Source organism: Arvicanthis niloticus, chromosome 14 (assembly GCF_011762505.2).
Source record: "Arvicanthis niloticus isolate mArvNil1 chromosome 14, mArvNil1.pat.X, whole genome shotgun sequence".
Lineage (NCBI taxonomy): Eukaryota > Metazoa > Chordata > Mammalia > Rodentia > Muridae > Arvicanthis > Arvicanthis niloticus.
The window spans coordinates 48,279,653-48,296,573 of record NC_047671.1 but is presented as its reverse complement, the minus strand read 5'-3'; the positions used below and the strand labels follow the sequence as shown (position 1 = coordinate 48,296,573).

The 16,921-nt window shown below is 46.9% G+C and overlaps 1 long non-coding RNA gene across 2 annotated transcripts; it reads left to right on the top strand.

Moving 5' to 3' along the window:
- The first annotated feature begins 236 nt into the window (after nucleotides 1–236).
- On the top strand, nucleotides 237–8,133 carry LOC143434406 (uncharacterized). 2 transcript variants are annotated; one of them, XR_013103878.1, is made up of 3 exons: nucleotides 237–336; nucleotides 872–1,077; nucleotides 7,600–8,133. It is a non-coding gene; the product is annotated as an uncharacterized LOC143434406 (long non-coding RNA). The 2 variants fall into 2 exon arrangements; XR_013103877.1 differs by having other exon boundaries at nucleotides 244–336; nucleotides 868–1,077.
- The last annotated feature ends 8,788 nt before the right edge of the window (nucleotides 8,134–16,921 follow it).

Genomic DNA, 16,921 nt, shown 5'->3' with positions numbered 1-16,921 from the left:
GGTCTGTGTTACAGAGCCCACAAGGACTTGTTAGACCTCACACTGACTCTTCCCCCCCTCCCTGCACCCACTTATTTAATTCTCAAACCAACCCTGTGAAACAGGTACCTGCTGTTATTCCATTATACCCGTGAGGAAGTCAAATACCAGATTAGGCAACTTGGTTCAAAGTCACAGAGTTAATAAGTAACAAGACAGAGCTAACCCCAGCTAACCCCAATGCTTACACTCACACCAACCACAACCAGAGGCTCTGCACCCCCATGCCCTTCATTTCCCCACCCAGAGAGAATAGCTGTTGTTCTTATCTGCTGACAGCCAGCACCCTTTCTACTGGTAAGAGTACCTCACTTTTACTTCAGAAAACCACACTCCCCTTACCCTCCAGGCCCAAGGGTTTGTATGGTCCGCCATCAACCCTGCCTCCAGAGGTAACTGTGTGTTCTGGCCTGATGTCAGATCAAGTGTTTGATTGCTTCAGGAATAAACTCAGGATCTACAGTGCAACAGTGTTGACCTGGAACAGCATAGGACAGCATAAAACCTGTGAAAGTAGGTGCTGTAACCTACAGACCCTCCAGAAGCTTCTCTGGGTCACTTCTTCCTATCCCATCTCTTATCTAAAGCCCAGGATGAGGCCCCTTCCTTTATGTGGACTGGTTGTTGAGACGGAAGAGTGCATCTGTTAGAAAACTTGCCTCAGATAGCAAACAGACCCCTGTAGGTATTGTGATATAAAGTGGACAGACACTGTCCTGGCTTTTGCAATGCTTAATTGGCTCTCACAAAGAAAAGCCTAAAGCCTGTCTCTCTGTACAGCAAGAAAAACTCATTTTTACAATACTGACACTGGGTCTCCTTTCTGAGCCAGGAGAAGCCAAGACCACATCTCCTAAGGATAGGGAGGAATTATGTCTGTCAGAGTCCTCTACAAGAAGACTCCCAGCCTCCGCTGATTCACCCTGTCCCTGGCTGACTGGACCTGCAGTGATGCCTCAGTGTTGAGCTGGCTTCACCCCAGAGCTCTCACAAAGGATCCCCAGGGCAGCTCTAAGCAGGACTGGCAGTAACTGTGAGGTGAGATGGAATTGGGTACCTATGGAGCACTCATCCCAGTGCTGAGCACACCCTGAGGCCGCACCCAGACCTGCTCAGCAGTCCCGTGAACACAGACCTGAGAAACACCAGACGCCCAGTTCAGACTTTCACCTTTCCTTGGGTGGGGTAGCATAGCTGGGCCTCTAGAGGGACGTGGGTGGGTATATCTGCTTCGTCTCCCTTGGAGGCCCTGCTGTGATGCTGTGTCTGTGATGTGCTCACAGTATCAAGAATGCCAGATAAAAGTAAATATTCTAGCCCTGACAGGAAGGCCTACAGGCTAGGAGGACACTCCACCTAGGAGCCTACTTAGTGATGTTCTCTCTCTCTCTCTCTCTCTCTCTCTCTCTCTGTATTTGAGAAAGAGTGTGAGTGAATGTGTGTGTTTGTGTGTGGTATCTCTCTGTATGTGTGTTAGAGAGAGAGAGAGAGAGAGAGAGAGAAATCAGGAATCTTCAAAAGCTTCCTAAGTGAGGATGAGTTGGGGGAGAGAACAGGAAAGAGGAAAAGGAAGGAAGAGAAGGAAAAGGAAGGGAAGGGAAGGGAAGGAAGGGAAGGGAGGGGAGGGGAGGGGAGGGGAGGGGAGGGGAGGGGAGGGGAGGGGAGGGGAGGGGAGGGGAGGGGAGGGGAGGGAAGTTGAAGAAAGGAGACAAGAGGGAAGGGAAGAGATGAAAATTTAGAAGCTCCTCGTGGGAGGGAAGAGGGATGAGAAAGGAGAAATCCTAGCTCTTTGGTGTGGCATTCCAGGGTTCTTCCCAAACTGTCCCCAACCTTTTTTTTTTTTTTTTTTTCCGATCACCCCACTCTTTAGCATGTCATTCTTTCATGTGGGTAGCTTTTATTGGGCATTTGCGGTGTCCACGTCCAGGTGCTTGGTGCTATCTCCTACTTGCGTTCTTGAGGTTAAACTAGGCCTCAGTGCCCCTCATGTCTCCCACGCCGAGGGACTGTCACTCCGCAGTCCCTGTCGAGGGGCAGCCACTGCCTGCCTGTTTTGTTAGCTTAGCCTTCCTTCTGCTTGAAACATCTGTTTTCCTTTGGGGAAGTCCCCTCCTGCCCTTGGGGCCCATGGGTTACATGGATTGTCATCTATATTAGTTAAGGGTCTCTACAGTAACAGAACTTATACAATGAATCTCTCTCCATATATATGGACATATAATAGACATATATACATATATATGGGAATTTATTAGGGTGACTTACAGACTATAAACTAGCTAATCTGACAGTGGCTTTCTATACATTGAAAGTCTCAGAACCCTGTGCTTGCTCAGTCCATGAGGCTGGATGTCTCAGCTGGTCTTCAGAAAACACTGGAATCCAGAGGAGGTTGGCTCTAATGCCAGAGAATGAATGGACTTGCTGCTGAGGCAAGGGCAAGCTAGCAAAGAGTAAAAGCCCCTATTTGCACATCCTTTTATAGGCCAACAGAAGAAGTTGTAGCCTTAAAGGTGTGTCTTCTCACCTCGAGCCCCAGATTAAAGGTATGTGTCTTCCCAGCTCAAGATCCAGAGTAGGAGTGATTCTTCCTGCTTCAAATTAAGAAAAAAAAAAAAATTCTCTTTGGAGTGTTCTTACTTTTGGATTTTAATTAATTCCAGATGTAGTCATGATGACAACCAAGAATAGCTTCACAAGATCAACCCTGGATCCAGGGTCAGTGACCATGTGTTTGCTCAGGCCTCTCAGCTTATCAGACCTACCTAGTCAAAGGGAACTGGTTGATTTAGGAATGGGCCCGAGGCTAATACAGCATGAGGAGAATCAAATGGGGGTTTAAGATCAGCAGTAATAGGAGACTTTCTCTGTCTGGGTAATCTGAATCAGCAGGACGCTTGGCAGTCATCTTGGCCTTTTGATGGGGAGCCTGCCCGTAAACCAGACAGCCTGAGTGTGAACCTGTGAGAAGCGAGAAGAGCACTCGTCATCACTGGGCCAGACGCTCCCCAGCCTTGTCAGTACACCAGCCAGTAAATTCTCCTTTTCTTCAGCATGCTTTGCTGTGGCTTCTTCCTCTTGCAGCCAAATTATTTAGGTAAAATACTATGGTGATGTCCACAGCTCTCCTGTGATGAGGGCAGGACACTGGCCTTGCTAGCATGGAGCGTGGCTGTTTCCCAACTATGGGACCATCAGGCAGGTCTATATCTTCTTCGAGTATCAGCTTCCTCATCTTTAAAGTGGATATAAAAAATGTTTGCCATCTGAGGTTGTGTTGAGTCAGAGAGGAAGCACTAATGTGTTGCATAAAGTTCTGTGTTCTCAGACTTGGGTGTTGCAGGATGGAATTCTCTGAAAGAGTTGGAAATATCTAGATCATTGTTATATTATCCACGGCCATGTCTGTGTTTGCCAACTTGGGTTAGGAGGCATCTGGACTACATGAGTCCTGTCTATTGCTCCTTGAAGGACCATGCTACCATCCACCATCATGTATTTCTCCACTTGATTCCCTGGTCATGCTCCAAAGGAGGAGATGCAAACAGACATCTGTGCCAAAGGCTGACAAAATGCCAATGTTCTGAAACCTACATGGTTTAGCCTAAACAAAAAGGCATAGGGCCAGCCAGACTTTGGCTCCTGAAAGATGGAATCTGCCCTTCAAAATGGGGACAAAAGACAGCTCCTGGAGTGGAGCTGGGGCTGATGGCCATGACCTGTAAGGAACACACCTGAAGACACTCGGAGCCTTGTGTGATAATAAGCAGGAGGCTTTGCAAAGACAACAGACAGAACCATGGGAAGAGAGGAAAAAGTCCTGACCTACTTTGCAATCTCCTAGAGGGACCAGTTGTGCACTGAGCTTAGGATCTAGAATCCCAAATGATCATTCTGAACTGAAAATTAACATGTCCGCATATCATGTGAATTTGAGTGACTTGTTTCTTAAGACCAGAAGAGTCCTTCCTAGAACCTGGATGGATCTCAACTGGCAGCAGGGAGACTCTGGGTAGCTGGATGACTGGCTCAAGACCATGTGGCAACACAGGGTTGTGAAGCCTTTTGGAGTTTTGGGCTGAATTCAGACATCCAGGGTGGAGCACCCACATGAGTGAACGTTCTTCCAAGCAGCAGGGGAGAGGATAGGCTTAGAACTGAGCATGAGCAGAGCACACAGCTCCCACAAGCAACTATTTTCTTTTCATTGTTAACATTACAGATTGCTCCTTCAACATACATGTACACATGCATACATGTGCACACAGACACATGCATGCACATTGGCGTTGGACAAGCAGGAACCATTGCTGTCTTCTCTCTGTGTGGTCTTAAGTTCTTTCCTTTGGTGATTCCTAGAATGGCTTCCTAAGACAGACAATCCTGCACACTTGACCACAGGAAAATCTCAAGCCCACCTCTGCCACATTCATGGTTCTAGGATCCTGGGGAGAAAGATCTATCTGGAGAGGAGGGACAGGGAATGCCATTCCACAGAAACCTAGCTGGCCATCCATCCTAACTGCAGAGCCAGCTCTGCCCATCCCTGCTCAGGCTCCAAACAAAGCTGATGAAACTTATTCTTGGATCCCACAGGAGCCAGCTCATCCTGGCTCTCTACAACCAGCTGGTAGAGGTGCAGGAATCATGGAGTTGCTTGTTGAACCTCTGAGTGCTGACCAGATCGATGGGACTTGAACTTGGCTTGATCTACAGCCTAGATGGTTTTTATCCAAGAGAGGAGGGAAGGATGGGGGATGGAGAGATGGAGGGATGGAGGGATGGAGGGGTGGAGGGGTGGAGGGGTGGAGGGGCGGAGGGATGAAGGCAACTCATAGAACTAGAAAGAAGCTACAGAAACCTCATATAGAGTAGTGCAGAGATCCACTGCTGACTTATGGAGATAAAAACTTGCCCTCTTCCCAGTCAGGCATCAACAGCTGGCTTGTGTTTATTTGCATCAGCCTTAACAGGACCTAGAATAAGGAATTTACTCCCCCTCCCCCAAGGAAGTTTCTTAGAACTTTGTTAGAATTACAAGGAACTTCGTGCAGATCCTGTACCTCGGAACATGTAGCAGAATGGGTCCCCTCTCCATGACAGGGAGTCATTCTGGAGCCCAGCCAGATGGACACTTCCCTAGGGCCAGCACAATGATCAGTGACCATTCAGGGCTTCTCTGGGGGTGGAGGAGCCATTCCTTCCCTTGGTGACTGCTGTGAGCAGGAAGAAGGATAATGTAAAACCAGCATTGTCCAGTGTCCAGGAAAGCCAGGCTTGTCAGAGGCCCAAACACACCCTGTCACTGTAGGAAGCACTGACATTCTCAGGCTTCTCTTTAAAACCAAAGGACATAGATTCGGTGTGTGTAGGGTGTTGCTCAGATTTTGTGGTTTCAGTAGCCTCCGAGGTGAATATCAGACTCCTCCAAAGTAATTCTAAAGTCACTTGGAGGCAATGTGTGTGTTTATGTGTGCATGTTTGTGTGTGTGTGTGTGTGTATGCGTGCATGAAAGCTGGACATGATTGGCGTGTTAACACATCTGTTTCCCTTCAATTAAATATTGAGATCTTCTAATTTGTTTTACAATAATATTTGAAAGTTCCTGTGGTTCACAGATGTATGAGTGAGAAGTTTCTTTACAGTGATTAACACAGGATGGAGAGAATGGAAAAATCTATATTTACCTGGATGATAAATCAGAGGTTAACCATGTGATGAAAGACCTCCCCAGAGTTCCCTCTGCACGATGAAATGGATTTACCCACTGAAAGAAATTGACTTTCCAGTAACTCAATTGCCGTAAAGTGGCTGAAGTACACAAGGGCTCCGGCAGGATCTGGTGGCCACTGCTCTCACTGTGCAGCTGATTGGAGTCCAGGCAGCTTTTGGTCAAAGCTGAAACCATCACAGACACAGGATGTCAAAAATAAAGTCGCCTACTCTGCTTCCACCCGTCCTAAATGGACTCAGCTAAGCAACAAAGCCCAGATGTTCACATACTGCATCTACAAGAGGAAGGGCTGTTTGGTCAGGGGGAAAATAATGGGGGATTGTGGTGAGCTCCTCAGCTTCTCACCAAAGCTTTCCTGTTTAACCTGAGAGCCATCATTTTAAAGTCATGGAGGTGGGAAGGGATTCCTACTTACAGCGAGGCCAGGAGGATCAGGAATAACCACACACATGCATCCTCAAGTACACACACTCATACACACACACTCCATGCGCGCACATGCGTGCACACATACACAGACACATACTCATAGAGTCAGGCATGTGACATAAAAAGTATGGCGACTTCCAGTTAACTTTTGTAAACATTAATCTTGACAAGATTCTCACCTTTTGTCTGCAAAACAAGGATAGGCATGGTCAGAAAAGCAGAATTGTTTTCAAGAATTAAATGAAAGGATTTACCTAAAGTACTTGGCAAGTATCTGGAACAATCAGTGGTCATCAAACATAGTGAGAAAAAGTCGTAGCTAACTAAACAAAAAGTTCTGAGTCTTAGCAATGACGATACGCGGGCATGGTTTTTCTCTCATCCAGCAGTTGAAAGGCAGCTGCGTGTGTAGAAGACAGGATGCTGCTGTTGTTACCCATAGTACTAGAAGCGCTTGAGTGAATCACGAGTCATCAATGGATGATTCACGTCAGCTGTTTGCATAATCTCAAAGCATCTCTTCGCAGAATACCTTTCAAGCCCAAATAGATAAAGTAGTAACTTTGTAGTGGAACCTAGCAGATGCTGGCTTGTGATTGTGTGCATTGTGATCTGCAGGCTGGCCTGTACTTCTGGGCTTAAGAGGTCCTCCTGCCTCCAGCCTCCAGATACCTAGGAATATGTCCATGCACTGTACGGTGAGACTAAGACTAACTTTTACATTTATTTTTTCCTCTGTGCCTGTACAAGGAATCAGAGAACAGCTTTTGTGAGCCCCTTCTCTCTATCCACCATGAGGGTTGCAGGGCTCCCCTGTTACAACCGGCTCCGCTCTACCTGGCTTGAGACAAAAGACTTAAAATGCCTGGTTAGTTACTATGTTGCCGCCTGCTCCGCTCTGCCTGGCTTCAAACTGCCACTCCGGTCTTCCCGTCAGGGTCTAGGGGGAGAGAGAGTGAGGATGAAGAGAAGAGACGCAAGGAATGGAGACAAGACAGAGGTTCTGATCAAGTCTCTTTATTTGAAAGGAAATCTAGGGTATTTATACTTTTTGCCACGCCCCTTGTAGGCGCGTGATATGACATAAGCCTCGGAGGCGTGGCTAGCATGTGGATAGCTGCTTTCTAGTCACTTTCTGCTAAAGGTTGGCTCCCAACACTTCCCCTGAGGTTGACCTGCTTGATGACAACTGCCTTTACCTGCTGAGCCATCTCATTTGACCTAAGGCAGACTTTCATGGGACAAACCAGTAGGAGATATTGAGTGGGACTTAAAAAACCAACAGCTTCCAAAAATGTGTAATCTGAACCGAACCCAATGGAGACAAATCAGTATAGAGATACTTAGCAAATTAAACTGAGTTGTTCACTTTTTAAAAAATGATGTCTGATTTCAGAAGGATCCCAGTGCCCCAAGACATGAAAAAGAAATCGAATACGAAAGCCTGCTTTCTGTGGCTACAGAGGATGTCAGGAAGACAACTGGCAAACATCTGAGAAAGGAAGATAGAGCGGATGACTACATTGTGTACGTGTTCGTCCTGTGATGGAGAGGATTGTGCTCTGCTTTGAGAGGGCAGAATATTTTGGCAGACCCTTGAAAAATATATGTAATGGTAAAAGATGTCCACCTACCCATCTTAAGTGACAGAGCAAACAGAAATCAGAGGGGGCTCAGAGACGGCTCGGCAGCTCAGAGCTTATATGGCTCTTACAGAGGACTCAAGTTTGGTTCCCAGCACCCAGTGCCCAGCAGCTCACAACAGCCTGTGACTCTACACCAGAGGATGCTACGCCTCTGGCCCCAGGGTGCACCTGCAGTCCTGTGCTTGCACCCCCACACAGACACGGATACTTAAAAATAAGAGAAATCTTTTAAAAGTTTAAGAGAGACAGATGGTGTGTTAAGTAAATGCAATCGGATACTAACATTGGACATATCTGGGTCTAGGAATTATTCTGGTTTATTGCCTTTTTTTTTTTTTTTTTTTGGAAGCCTGATATCATGCTTAGAAAAGTATGCAGCACATGCCAAACAACCAATACCACGTGTTATTCCATCAATCAATGCTGGGTGTAGACATATACTATTGGAAAGCTCAAAACAAAAATGGCCACAAAGCCAACTTGGGGACTCACTAGAAGACATTTTTAACTTTGTAGGTTTTCTAACACAAAGTGTTAGTAAGTCTGGAGGATCAGCTACCATCATTCATCTTGAGTAGTTCCTCCCCGGGGTTCTGGGATTGTGGTCCAGGATGGACTATGTGGCCCAGGATGGACTGTGTGGCCCTATGCAGTGTGTTCAGCTCTTACGATGCTGTTTTTCAATGCACCAGACACTTGGTCTAGCTTCTAGCCCCAAAGAGGACTGTAAGAAGCCATTCCAGGCTACGGGTTTAATCTTGGCTCTGTGTCTGTCGATTTGAGGACAGAAGCATAAGAAAGTGCTTTTAGCAGCACAAAGTGCCCTGTGAATACATCAGCCGCGTGCTGTATGCCTTGCGGTAGAGTCTGTCACTTTGTGGTTATGAAGGCAGGCTCCAGAGTCAGCCAGACCGCTTCCAAATCCCAGAATCACTACTGACTAGAGAGGTGATTTGGGGAGAGCTATTTGATCCCTCTACCCTCTACTTTTCTCATCTTCAAAATGGGGATAAGAACTGTTATATGGAATTCAGCTCAGACAGATGGTGCCCCTGACAAGATCCTGCAAGTGACAGGTTTTCTAGCCATGCATCTTTGAGTGGCTCCACTGTGATAGCATCCTGAAATGACCCCGAGTCAGAACAATTCCATAGGCTATTTGGTGGCCCTCCTGACACCCTCCTTTTCCTGTCTCTCCAGCCTGCCATCTCACAACACACCACTAATTACTTTGAGAGTTCCATTTCTCTCCGGGCACTAAGACCTTCTGGGATCCCAGGAAAGAGATCTGCCTCCTGTCTTCCTCTCCCACCTTAAGTTACCACTTGCCTGCTGATCCCTGGGAACCCCTGAGCTTATGCAATCCTAAAAGGAACCCAGCCTGCCTGGGAAGCTCACCTGGAGGATATGCAACTGGAGACAGACCTTCCATGCCAGCCTAGACCTGTGGTCTTAATTTGACATCTTGCCAGGGACCCTTGAGTTTACACCAAGTCTGCTCCCTATGTGGGAGTGGGAAGGCGGTGACTTTGCTGCTGTGGCAGTGTGTAAACACACCCAGGATCTCAGAGCAGCACTTCCCCCACCAGTGCACAGCGGCCTGAGCCAAACCTCAGGAATGGAAGCTGAACAAAAATGTGTCAGAGGAAAAATATGCCTTCCAAGTCCTCTCTCTCAAGTTCCACGCCCGCATTTCTGCCAGCCTGTTGGACATCTCTAGTTAGATGACCCTTGTGATCTCTTCACCAAAACAACATGTCCACAGTGATAGCTGACCCCTCCCTCCTCCCATCTTCTTTGCCAGCCAAGTCAGACAACCCTGAAGCATGCTCCCTCTGCACCATCTGGCCCTTCAGTTAGCATGTCCTACCCACTGAGAATCCACATGGATGCAGGTCTTACCCTCTTCTTCAGACCTCACATGTTGACTGTCGGGGACTTGGCATCCCTCACTCAATTCCTAGTAGCTCCAAACTAGTCTTCCTTCCTCTAATCCATGCCTGTTAGCTCTTTCTCTATGTTACAACTGTCTCCCACCGTGGCAAAACATACATTGACTCCCTTGCAATGCATGAACAGAGGGCAGAGTCTTACATAGCTGTGTTCATTTAATCATATCCCTGGCTTCCTCTTGCCCTGAACAGCCATCCCTCCAGCAACTCAGTCTTCTCACTGGGACCCTAACTGCTTCTTGCTTCTTTCTTACTAGCTTCTGAGTAATGTCTTCCCCACGTATAGACTTCCTTTTCCTTTGTTAACCTGAAAGAGTCCTATCTTCCTTTAAATCCAAATTGAAGGTGAGCAGTTTTGGAAAGTGTCCGTCTCCAGGCCTCTCAGCACAGGCTTTTAGAGCACTGTTTATTGTAGCCGCCTGTTATTTTTCAGATTATTGTTTATGCATTTACACTGGAAGCTCATATAGGTTTCCAAGACCTGGGAGTTTTCCTCATGGGCTCCTGTACCCCACGAAAGAACAGAGCGTGTATTCTGTAAAGGATGGTGACATGGCCTGTGTATCAAGTGCCTGTGGTACTACGGAGAACCACAAACACTTGGCATGACCCAAACTATTCTTTTATTAGTCTGTCTAAGGACTAGAAGGTTGATACAGTGGTAGGTGGCAAGTCAAGGCATCTTGCTCTTTAGCCGAATGTGAAATCTTTTTTTCTTAGTGGCTTCCCGATTACTTATATTCTCAGCAGATCATTGAGGGATATCTTTTTTGTAGAAAAGGAAAAAGTGTATTCTGAATTTGCAGGTCTGGGGAAGCAGGGTAAGAGTTAACTGCTGGTGACGTCAGAAGCGCTTCTATGGCTGACAGAGAAGTCACTGAACACCATCAATAGCTATGATACCTGAGGCGGCCATTCCCACGCCTGGTCGTCTTTGCGTGATATTTAGAGCCTGGGTTAGACTGACCCTGGCACTCAGCAGCCTTCGTTCTAATTTCTTCCATGCAGAGTTTCGTTCCAAGTTTCTGATCATTTCTACTTTGAAAGGCGGCCAAGGTCCTGGTGGCAGCCACCACCATGTCAGTCCCCAGGCCTCCTTTGCCGCAGGGGTTTTGGTGCCTCTGGGTATCCTAGTGTCTGCCAGGTGCACCACACGCAGGGGGCGGGTCCCTCATTCTGATGAGGTAGGCACCTCCTGCACAGGATCTCATTTTTTTCTCCATCTGCACAGCCATTTGGGCCCCAGGCCCTGTGAGTCACACAGTGGCTATCCATCTGCCCATTTACTCCAGAAAGGAAAAAGGGCTTCTTCGCACGCAGTGACTCACCCTGTGATGTATGAGTCAAGCCACCTGCCGACTCAGACGGTAGCGGAGCTCAGTAATGGTGGGGCGTCCTGCGACGTGGAGATGAACGGTACTCGTCTACTCTCCCCCGCCCCGAAGCCAGCTCCAAATTCCCACCTCCAGCCAATACAGAGATGGGACGAGGTTGCAGAGCCTCCTGCACCTGCAGACACCCTGGTTGGATAATGAGTCCAGTGCAGACCCCAGCATGGCAGCAACGAGGCCTCACAATTTAGCCTCAGATTGGCCCAAGAAACGAACAGCTAGTCATATGCTGAGGTCAGGGTGGGAAGTAGGACTGTTTCCAGGTTGAGGACTGTGGTCTCAAGATGGCTACGTTTGTATTTTCGGACAGTTGATTAACTAACTCGGAGCATGAGGGATAGAAGTACATTCACAGGGAAGAAAACTTCCAGTATAAGCGAGCATATGGCACAGTGAGAAGCCCTGTCCCACCACAACTCTCCCACCCGCAAGAAAGAGAGAAAGAAAATTAGTTTTCTAGGTTTGGTGTTGGAATAGGCTTAACTAATGGAAAGTTACTGTTCCATGTCTCTGGAGGCTTGTAGAGGCCCTTTTCCAATCTGTCCGCTCACTTCTGTACTTTGCTGTCAGACTTTAGTGATGGCCTGTGGCTTGTAGAAACATCACCTTGACCTCCGCCTTTGCTTTTCTCTGACTTTCTCCCCATGTGCATGTCCATGTCTAAATTTCCCTCTTTTGCAAGGACCTGTCCTACTTTAGAATCCAATATAACACCTACATTTGAACCTGATTCCCTCTGTAAAGACTCTGTCTCCAGGTGATACTTGGACATTTGGACTTGGGGTTGACACAATCTTAAGCCATAAAATATGAGGCTTTGTGTCTCTGCAAGCTTTTACTAGTCCTGTCTCAACACTATTCTGCCTCCTGCCTTTCACTGTAAGGCCCTTTTTCAGTCCCACAAATTAGTTATACATTCCAGTGGGGTTTGCTCTGATGTTTTCATCCATGCTTACAAGTGTGCATCCTGCCCAGGCACCCTCTCTTCCCAGGTCCTCTACTGCATCCCTAGTCATCTTTGTCCTAAGGTTACACTGCCTTGTTATGTCTCACACAGAAGTGAGGAAGCGTGGTATTTTCGTGTCTGGCCTTTTTCACTTACCAAGTGTTTTCTCTAGTTCTGTTCATTTTGCTCCAAGTGACAGGATTTTGTGCTTCTTTGTAAGATTCCGAGTGTATGTGTGTGTATGTGTGTGTTTGTGTGCGTGTGTGTCTGCATATGTGTATGTCTGGATTTATGTGTACATGTCTGTGTGTGTGTTTGTGTGTCTGTATGTTTCTCTGTTTGTGTACCTGCATATGTGTATGTGTGTGCATGTGTGTATATGTACCTATGTACTCACAAGCCATCTTTACCCTCTCCTCTCTTTATGGATTCCCAGGCTGTCCCTGTATGTTAGCCATCTCCCATAGTAGTACAGAGGCCTGCCCAATCCTTTCTTAAGCCTGCACTGAACTGCAATTGTTCACCATCGGGTGTCACTATTAAATGGTCTCCAGTGCTGACGATTACGGCCTTTCCATCTTTCCCTATAGAAGTTTTCATGCATGTCCTCGAACTTTCAAGGGAGAACTTCCACAGCGTACTTTCTTAAGTAGAATTTCTTGTTCCGTGACAAAGGCTCTCTTCCACTCTCTCCACTCGCTTCTGTACTTTGCTGTCAGACTTTGGTGGTGGCCTGTGGCTTGTAGAAACATCGCCTTGATCTCCGCCTTTGCTTTTGACTTTCTCCCGTGTGCGCATGTCTCTGTAAGAGTGTTTTGGCTTAGGTACTCGTGAAACTCTCTTTAAATTGCCTTCTTTGTCTATGCCACCCAGAATGGCCTCTCTGAGTCTGTTGAGTGAAGATTGTATCCTCATCTCCAAATCCGTATGCTGGATCTGGGTGTAGAGACTCTAGAACCTTCCTCATATCTGAGGCCAGGGGCCAGGACAACACTGGCCTGTAGAAAGGTTAGGTAGGAGAGAGAGATATAGGCCTTGTGTAGACACAACCGCCATTATGATTTCTTCCAGATGTGTTTCCTATGGGAACACCGGCTCAGCTTGGCACGTGCTAAGCTTTGGTTTGGCTCGCAAGGACTCTAAGACTAGTGACCGCTCTAACACCTCTAAAGTCAGCCAGTCAGAGGGCATCAAGGCATCTCGTCAGAGGGCAAGACACATTCGTGACTACTCCCAGCTGAAGACGGGCAAACTCCCTCAGATCATGCTTGTTAGAGCCTAATTGTTGGGTCACCAGTAACTTGCTTCCTGTTTCTGGCTCTTTTCAGCCCCATTCTCAGCATGTGAGTGTCTATGGCAGGGGAATCCAAAGTCTAGTTTTTGGTTACTAGAGAGGCCAAGGCCCAGAGTGGGGAAGCAGCCTGGGTGTGCATGCTGAGAAACAGCAGAGACTGGACATGAACTCACCCGTGGGAACACATGAGGATCTATTGTGCCTGAGAGTGGTGATTCCATCAGACCCTACCCCAGCTCTTGAACACACACACCAGTGAATGAGCCGGTTATGATGGGGATCCTTTGCGTACACACAAATAAGGAACTTAAGAAAACTAAGAGCTGTGAAGGTAGTTCCTGTAGGATACTAAGTGTGTTGGCTGGAGGCTGCTCCAAAGAGCACCCAGCATTAGGCTGTGCCCCACAGAAGCCTCTCCCCAACCCCTAGAAAGAGCACCACTTCAGAGGTGGCTTTTCCCTGGTTACCCTGCCTGGACTAGGGAGGTATGACAAAAGCTCACACTCACCACTGAACACTTAACCAGGAAGGAGAAAAGGCCTCTGAGGGAAGGGAGGGACAGCCTCCCACTCAAGAGGTCTGGCACAGGAACTTGAGGCACACTGGAAGAGTCTTCAGGTGAGTAAAGGAATGTTTGCTGGCTGCACCAGCTCTTCTGTCTCCTCTCTGGGAGGGGTCCAAATACCTTTGCTCTACTTCACTGTTTGAAGAAAAAGCAAAGAGCAGACAAGTTGACTGCAGCTCCTCACAGACAGCTTCCCAGTCAGCCAGAGAGCCCTGTTGGCTTCTGCTCCAGCCGGGACAAAAGAACGACCATTAAGAGGACTTCTGTGACTTCAGCCTGACATTTCTTACACCCTGCTGGTTTTTTGTTGTCATTTGTGAATATGTGAAGAATCCAGAGGACATGTTTACTGGAGTTCCTTTTACTGGAGATGAGATCTCCCCCTGGCCTGGAACTTGCCTTATGGTCTTCTTTGTTCTGACCACAATTAATAGCTGATGGGTCCCTGATACACCAGAGTGGGGCTTGGAGCCATTCAGGATATTAATGCACATCTGGGACTCAGAATGTCAGTGGCCCTGCCAGAGTACACTGGCCTGTGTCACTAGACCTAGCAAGTAGGAAATGTGCATGGGGAACTAGGTAAAAGAATCATCCAAAGTGGGTCTGTATTTCCAACAAATGGAGGCTGAAGGAGGATCTTGAGTTCAAAGCCATCCAGGGTTACTTGGAGACCCTGTCTTAAAGAAAGAGAGTTGCTGCTGGTGGCAGTGGGGGCAGGGAGGCATGGCTCTCTGGCCTTCATTCCCCTCTGGTGCTGAGTGAGGCTGATATGATCGCAGCTCACTGATGACTGAGGCCAGGAAGGGCAAAGAGCTGTAACTGACAGGGCTGGGTTTCACATTTTAGACACTGGTCCTTTCCTGGAAGTGGTGTCTAAGGCTACACAGCTCAGCAGAGGACAGAGCCACCTGCATGCTCCCCTCTCCATCCCTTCTTTCATGGTCAGGGCAACTTAATGGTTTGTATGGCCGATAGTTTGTAAGAATTGTCTTGTTTATTTTACAGCTAAGGGCAAGGGTGACTAAAGGGGGTAATATTTGGGGGCAGTGGGCATTTTAGTTTTCCAGCCATCTAAATTAGTGATCAAGGAGAGGCTGGTCTAGGATCTTAGGCCTTGAAACCCCTGTGAAAGCTGCCACTGCCAAGAGAACCCTTGTGTGAACCTGCTTTGCTCAGTCACAAAACTGTTTCTGGAGACCTGGTCCTGTGCTAGGACAACAAGCATTGGCTGAAGCTTCCGCTCTTCTAGCTGTGTTTGGGAAAGGCCCCAGCCTAAGTGCTAGCATCTCTAAGTCATTGGGGATGTACTGATGTGGCAAAATCCTTGGGCACTGAAGAGGAGACTGGTGAAATCCACCATTAAACCCAGACTTGGTGGGTTGCAAAGGGCGTGAGGGCAGAAACTCCTAGCCCACTCGGGTTTCTGTTTTAACACAGTCTGTGTCTTTGTCGGTCACCGCACAAGCTGCTGCTTTATCTCACTGCTTTCAAGACAAAATAAAACAAAAGAAGTTGATCGTTGTCAAGGTTTGGAAGTTCCTACATTCTTCCAGTTACTTTACCTCACTGAAGAGAGCTGCCACCTTGGCTGTTCTTTGTTGTTTGTTTGTTTTGCAATAGGATCAAACAATGTCACTCTGGCCAACCTAGAACTTGTAATGTAAACCAGGCAGGGCTCAAACTCACAGAGGTCCACCTGCCTCACAGGCACTGGAATAAGGGTAAGTTGCCACCACACCTGTGTGATCCTGACTTTTAATTCCACAGATAGATTAACTTTTCATCTATTTTCATAGATGAATAATTTAAAAAATTTAAAAAAAAAAAAACAAAATCATGAACCAGGGTTGCTCTTTTACTTAAAAAAAAAAAACTTGAAAAAATTTTCATCATTCTAAACTCTTTGTAAATATACTTTTAGTTGTCGCACGATCTTATATCAGAACGTTACCATAGTTTAGTTAATGATTGCTTTGTTGCTGCAAATTAATCTTTTGTGGATAAGGCCTTTGATACTGGCTAGGGAAGTCTGGAATACACAAAGTAGACTAGAAATCAGACATGAGGGGACCCTCCAGCCCATAGGTGGGATTTCGTTCCCCAATAAATTGATGTTCTACTCTCCAGGCCTTTCAAAGTATTGACACCCCTCACACACATGTCTGAGACTTTCTGAATAATTTCCTTTGTTTACAGACATTGGTGACAGACATTCATTATGGTTTTTAAACCACCATCTTTACTGAAGTATAGTTCACATGTGATATCTTGAACTCATTTTCATTCACACTGAGTTTTGGCAAAGCTCCACTCTTGTAGCTTGTCACATCCACAGGTGAATGTGCATCTCCCTACGATGTCTCGAATGAATGACTGTCCTGCTCTCTGCCCATCAATCCCTGCCCCAAGCCCTGGCCCCTGGGAACCACAGATCTACTTTCTGCAAATGCAGATTAGCTTGCCTTATCTTGCCTGGTAAATGAACAGAAGCCCACAGTACGTGCCCTTTGTGTCTTGCTTGTTTCAAAATGTATTTTGGGGACTCACATACTAGAATTCATTCTGTTTAATCACCCAGTGTTTCATTTTATGAATAAACTGTAACGTGCCGCTTATGAACATTCGGTTGTTCGCTATATTTTTATCACTATGAGCAAAGCTGCTATGAACATTTAATGTAAAAGCCATCGTGAGGGCGAGTGGTTTCACTTCTCTTGACTAAATAGACAGCTTTTAAACAAATATCTAGTGTCAACTTGCCATATAGAAGTTGGAGAGTATTGGCAAATTCAAGGAGTTTACGGTGGCATTGTTGTAGAACCGGGTCAGTTCCCAAGATGGGAAGCCTTTATCTGAGAGTGGCCTACCCACCCAGAACCTCTCAGTTCATACAAGGACTGTTTTAATGGCTGTCATGTCAT